Here is a 6,824-nt window from a genome sequence, read left to right on the forward strand (position 1 = left end):
TTCCTTCCAGAAGTGAGATGCTCGGTTACTCAGCTCTGCAGGCCAGCTTCGTATTCGTGAGCCTGGCGTTCCACCTGACTGACCCATGGTCAGCTCAGCCTTTTCCCTGTCCACCTCAGTTCCAATTGCTCCACGTCTGGCCACCCCTATGAAACTCACCAGTTTTGATTTCTGTTCAAATAACCTTGGATAGCAAAGGGACTGCTATTGGAGAACGAAGCCATGCTGAGCACAGACTTCAATAAAAGATGGATCTCACGTTTGTGAAAGAATATTCCAAAGTGGTACATGGGGGCTATTTCTATTTTTTCTGTTCAGTGTTCATGGGGTTTCCCCTAACTCTGTGCATGAAGACTGTAGTTAGCTTTTAGAAAAACTAACTATGCCATAGCTATACAAACTTCTTTTTCCCTTAAAACATGAGAAGCCTTAGTTGTAAAAATAGCTGTGAAATCTTTATTATTTCTACTACTTGGAAGAGGAGCTTGCATAATCCACTCGGGTTGTGTATACATGATCTCCAGCCCTGCTTAGTTGTGAATTGTCTCAAGAAGAAAATATTGGATATACTACCCACTAATCGCCCATTAACAAGCACATATGTGTTGTGATACAAAGAGCTCTTTAAGTGGATTAATTGAAAGCATCGCTGAATGAGCTGGAGGATTTCAGCTAATGACTTTGAAAAAGCACTTGAAACAATTAATGGTGACTAACGAAACTAAATAGTATAATAAATACCACTGTCGACATTTTGATAGGAAAAGTCACCATACAGAGGTCGTCCTTATTTCAGAAAGTAGAAGCAGCACCCAGGAGAAGTTTAAAGTCAGGACAGTCTAACAGAATGATCTAATTCTTGCTTACTCTTAGTCCCAAAAAGGCAGGCTTTCATGGTCTGGATAAAAAAGTGTGGAGTACACACCCTAGACCCCAATCAAGTCCGTTCCTAGCCTGCAACGTTTGTTCTGTCGTCTCGCACAGTTGGGAAAGGCATCTTCAGTCTTCCCACGTACATTTTCTGGAATTGTCTTTCAAGGCACAGAAGCCTAAAAATCTGTGATGATTGGCCAGGCGTGGTGGCTCACGCCTGTAATCCCAACACTTTGGGAGGCCGAGGAGGGCGGATCAGTTGAACTTAGGAGCTCGAGACCAGCCTGGCCAACATGGTGAAACCCCTTCTCTACTAAAAATACAAAAATTAGCTGGGTGTGGTGGCAGGTGCCTATAGTTCCAGCTACTTAGGAGGCTGAGGCAGGAGAATTGCTTGAACCTGGGAGGTGGAGGTTGCAGTGAGCCAAGATTGTGCCACTGCACTCCAGCCTGGGCAACAGAGCAAGACTCCATCTCAAATAAATAAATAAATAAAGCAAAACAACCTGTGATGCTCTAGTAGGGTCTCCTTAATTCTCTGGAGCCTGATGTGGAGTTCTTCTTAATGTCTTAGATCTTGTTTGGACTTATAAAATATTTTAGTTTTATCTTTTTTTTTTTTGAAACAATATCTCACTCTGTCTCCCAGGCTGGAATGCAGTGGCAAGATCTCGGCTCACTGCAACCTCTGCCTCCAGCATTCAGAGGATTCTCCTGCCTCAGCCTCCTGAGTAGCTGAGACTACAGGCACGCGCTGCCACCCCGCCTGGCTAATTTTCGTATTTTTGGTAGAGATGGGGTTTCACCATGTCGGCCAGGCTGGTCTGGAACTCCTGACCTCAAGTGATCTGCCCGCCCCTCAGCTTCCCAAAGTGCTAGGATTACAGGTATGAGCCACCATGCCCAGTCCTGCCCCTCCTTTTTTTAAATTTAGCTTTTATTTTAAGTTCACAGGTACATGTGCAGGTTTGTTCTTTAAGTAAATTTGTGTCATGGGGGTTTGTTTTATATGTTAGTTTTTTTGATTTCACTAATTTTTGTCCATCTTACTTCCAGTTGTGTTCAGTAGGAGTTTTGGTTTTCTAAGAATTACAATTTAAAAAAAAATTCATAGTTATTCATATGCTTATTAGCTATTTCATCTATTTCCTGATAATTAATTTTTTGAATATGCCTTCAAGTTGAAATTAATAAATCCAGTAGGATATTCCAACTACCTCTTAATCATCTCTGAGTTAGCACAAATACATATCTGGGCAATGACGGTAATAGGTGAGTGTGAAATATAAATTGAAGCTCATTTTCACAATGATACAAATAATAATAAGGCCAGCCCGTCCTCTGTCTCAAACATTTTCCCCGGGTCCTGAGGATGCCACCTATTTCCAAAGCAGACTGGCCAGTTCAGAACAGAACAGATATTTTTCAGTCTTTGCAGTCGTTGTGGCACTGATGCAGGGAAGGTTAATAAAATCCATAGATTAAAAAGCCACTGTCTTTTTTTTTTTTTTTTTTGCCATCAACCACTGAAAGAGTTACTAACAATCACCGATATTTCATGTTTTGGGTTTTGTTTCCTCCTTAAAAGTTGACAGATTTTAAAGCTCAGAAAAGTCACAGAGCAGACAAAAGGAGTAGAATCTTAAAAAAAAAAAAAAAAAAAAGTCTTCTGATGAGAAAGCAGAGTTTGAGTCCACTTTTAAAACAGGAAATTCAGATTACCTTGAATAAGCAGCTTCAGCAGTATTTACATATCAGCAGCTGATCTCCGCACAGTTTTCCTAAGTGCTCTTGCCTACTTTTTTGACTGTGATAATTACTACTACTCTAGAAAACACCTTCCTCTATTTCAGGGACAACTTGAGTCCTAACGCCAATATACAGTAGAGGGGACTGAAGTCCTCCACACTTGCCCTGCAGACTGTGCTCATTCCGCTGAGCCCCGAGCTGTCTGGGGGAGAGGAGCTGCATGCGGCCATTTCCATTCTCTCCCTTCCGCTTCTCTAGCGGATGATTCCTGCCGGCCGTTTAACACTCCTGCGGGAGTGCTGGGAAAGGAAGAGCACGGTCCCTTTAAATGATACGGAAGCGGGGAAGGAAAGCGCTGGCTAGAAAGGGCCGGGTCCCTGGCTAGGCCTCTAGCCCCAGGGACCTAGGTGAGGACAGGCACTCCTGCTTTTCCAAGACCACCCTGGCCCGCCACGCCCCGACCCTGGGCCTGTAAAAACCCAGGACCCTAGCAAGGCAGAGACAGAAGCTGCTGGAGGGCGAGAGGAACGCTTCAGTGGAAGAAGACAGAAGCGGCTGGTCATGGAGAGCACGTCAGCCGAAGAACACACCTACAGACACCGGCTCGCCCGCCGGCTCCCCGGCAGGCCATCGACCAGGGGGACAAAGTGGAGTTTGGCCTGGGCAGCAGGAGGACAGCCCGGGCACCCACCGGCCCAACTCCAGGGGAAAGCCATCTCCCTTCTGGAGTCGCCTAACTCCAGGGGAAAACCATCTCCTTTCTGACTCTCCTGTCGGCGGAGAGTTACTTCCACTCAATACAACTTTGCAGTCATCCTCCAAGCCCACGTGTGATCCGATTCTTCCGGTACACCAAGGCAGGAACCCGGGGTACAGAAAGCCCTCGGTCCTTACGACAGGGTAGAGGGTCTAATTGAGCTATAGAACGAGAACTAAGAGCGCACTCTGGAACACACGCCCTCTGGGGCTTCAGCTGTAAACATCCACCCCTAGACACTGCCATGGGGTTGGAGCCCCACAACCTGCCCATCTGTAGGCCCCATTAGAGGTACGACCAACGGGGCACTGAAGAAGCGAGCACACCCCATCGCACGCCCTGCAAGGGGGACAGGGGAACCTTTCCCATTGCAACACCACCGCTGTGGCTGCATGTAGCTGCTATAAGAAAAAGACCCCATTCTTTGGCACAGCTGAAGCAGGACTCTTCTCGTTCTTCTCCCGGTAGGTTCCTCCCCGTGGAACTTTATTATCCTCATCTGTGTTTTTTGCCTGGGGCAGCTCCTTCAGGTAGCCAGTTCCTTGTTGGACTTGCCCCAGGGGTTAGATGGCAATTCAGGTGGTTCCTACAACCCAGAAGCAGGACAGAATCTTTTGTGCGACAGTATTTTGCCTAATTGCTTGAAGGCCCTTCATTCCTAGGGACAAGTTGACATCAACATTCAAATATAATGAAAATTGTTGAGCATCTTTCCTGGGCCACTAGGAAGGGGAAAATGTATGGTGCTACAAATCATAGGCTTTTACTAGCCAATGGGTAAGTGGGGAAAAGGAGTCTTTTTATTTATACTTGTTTGTTCTCCTCTAGATATTACAGATGTGTAAGATAACACTGAACTAATGGTATTACGTCCCTCTCTACTTAGTTTTTACTATTGAAAGTATTCCTCCTTCATATCATCTCAGAAAATACATAGTGATAGGATTACGGTGACAGTTCCCTTTGGTCATGAGAGCAAAACGCAGAGCAGTGGAATTAAAGGACACCTGGAACTTAAGGCCTCTAATCAAGCCATGGAGATACAGGATGGTACATTTGGGGACATTCTTCAACCAGGTTTTTAAGGAAAAAATCACATTATTTTCGAGGACGTACACACAGGCCTTATAAACACATAAACAGTTTCCAGTAAATGGCTCTTTTGGGACCCAGTTTTAATGGTAAAATCAGTATGATGTTTATTTAACCAATGTTGTGGGTAAACCAGATGCCCTGCCTCTGGTATCCCTCAGATTCTCTTTCTCTTCTGTGTCCAGACACAGGGCTCCAGCCCTTCCCCTCCTTACACAGTGGGGATGTCAGCACCACAGCCTCCCTTTGCTTCTGTGCCTGGGAGGAAGGAAGCTGCCTGCTCTTGCTCCTAGTCCTGCCTCTCCCTCCATCTCTGGGTGCCTGTACCTCCCATCATAGTACTGTTTTGTTTTGTTTGTGTCATAATAGACACCACCCTGATCTCATTTAATCACCTAAAGGAGATACTTAAGCAATGCGGGTGTCACAGATTCACTTTAAGGATGCAAGAGTAAAGAAAGGGTCTAAAACGAGTAAATACAATAAAAATCTTGATAATAGGGTGTAACTGTGTCTCCTTTGTTAATAGGCAGGGTGAGGGGGGGAGCAGGAAGTAACTCAGAGACAGAAAGTTAAGGGTGCAGACTGTAAGAAGGGCTCTTTCTCCCCACTCCCTCCTTCCATCCATCCCCTCCCCTTCCTCTCTCTTTCCTGCTGCTCCTCCATCTCTCATCTCTGTTCCTAGAAGCTGCAACTTCAGATCCACCATTTCTCCTTTATTTCTTTCAAGATATAAATTAACTGTTCTGCTAAACCACTTTTCACCATACCCAAAGCTTTATATGTTTTTCAACAAAGTATATTCAAGTGGTTCCCTAAATAAGAGTTCAGAAAGTCTAAGATGAATGGAAATCTTCCCATAACATATGGAAGTAGGACAAAAATGATGCTCTACGATAACAAAACAAACACAGAAATAAAATGTCCCATTCCTACGGGAACTAGTGCTCCTAGGTGTCATCAGAAAGCCGGCTCTATTAAGTAGGCTCCCCATTTCCCTTTCCTTTTTATATCATTTTTAAAAAGCATGAAGTATTGCTAAATTGGAGTCAGCTTGGCAAAGTCTTACACTGTCCCAGGAGTTATAGGTATGGTATGCCATGAATATTTTAGACCGTGAAAGACATTTTCTACTTTAGGAAATTACCATAGGTGTGAATTATGGTCCTTATATGCTGTGAGTAGCAGTTGTTCTTTTCAGGTATCTCTATTTATCTATAAAATGGGTACACGTCACATTTTCAAGTGGTATTTATAAATCACCGTGTTCTGGTTTGCACAAACCCTCCCGTGCTGCACTCGACCTGATTTACTCATTTGTTTTTTTCACTTCTCTGTTGATGCGGCCCCTGGAAAACTGCACAAATTCTGTTTTAATTGAACCCATGATCAGTGCTACAAAGGGGGGAAAAAGGGAAGGCCTGTTATGTGACAGATAAGTGTTACCTGTTTTCCTAGTTTCAGCCCTGAACATGTCTCCGAGTGACGTTGGAGGCCTAAACAATGGATAGGGCAGGCAGGTGACACCCATCTTCCCACCGAGCTTTACAGACTAAAGTCATTTCAAGCTCCATTAAATCATGATTCATCTTTGCTTGGCGATGGACATATTATTCTGACTAAATACATTTGTTTCGAGGAGCTGATATGCTTCGAAAATTGTGTGTACAAGGGCTGGACAGGACATTCTAGTTATTGTGAGGGTTTTAAAACTGGTGAAAAATGTGCCCGTGGCTAAGAATAATGTAAATCCTGATATGTTAACTTTAAGCAACACGCTGAGCCGTGACAGTATTTAATTATTTAGCTGTGGTAAGGCAAAACGTTTCCAGGTCGGACATACTGCTTGACTTGACATTCAGAAATTTAATGCTGCCTTTCCATAGAGTGACACCATTTGACAAGGCCAGGACTCATGTCACCCAGCCTGCTCCTGCCTGCCCTGACCTCCTCCATTAATGCCCTTGTTACTGATATAAAAGGGACACATTTAAATGTTTCACGAAGAAAAAGCTCCTGAAGCTTTCAGGAAACATACCCCAAGGTCAAGGAAGTTTGCATTAAGAGCAATCTGACCTCTCTTTCATCCTTTTTTATTTTTTTAATTCCAAAAAATTACTTCATTTGTAGTATGCTTCTTTAAGTCTATAGTTGCTTCTCAGCTAAGTTAGAGATCTCAATATTTTTATGAAAGCACAGAAACAAGGCAGAGACGGTCCTACGGTTTCTCTGCACAAAGCCACATGCTCTCTTATAGCTCACAAGTACGATCTCTTTTTAAATAACAATAAACACCGTTGATTACACACCTTCTATGTGCTAGGCTCTAGGCTGTATACCAAGTGCTTTAGGG

General features: G+C 44.1%; 1 long non-coding RNA gene across 1 annotated transcript in view; it reads right to left on the reverse strand.

The window, feature by feature from the left end:
• The window catches only part of LOC129010637 (uncharacterized), a 29,241-nt gene extending 26,363 nt beyond the window's left edge, over positions 1-2,878 (reverse strand). The window contains exon 1 of the long non-coding RNA XR_008493043.1: positions 2,596-2,878. This is a non-coding gene — a long non-coding RNA (uncharacterized LOC129010637). The remainder of the gene's footprint in view (positions 1-2,595) is intronic.
• Positions 2,879-6,824: the final 3,946 nt, after the last annotated feature.

Source organism: Pongo pygmaeus, chromosome 10 (assembly GCF_028885625.2).
Source record: "Pongo pygmaeus isolate AG05252 chromosome 10, NHGRI_mPonPyg2-v2.0_pri, whole genome shotgun sequence".
Lineage (NCBI taxonomy): Eukaryota > Metazoa > Chordata > Mammalia > Primates > Hominidae > Pongo > Pongo pygmaeus.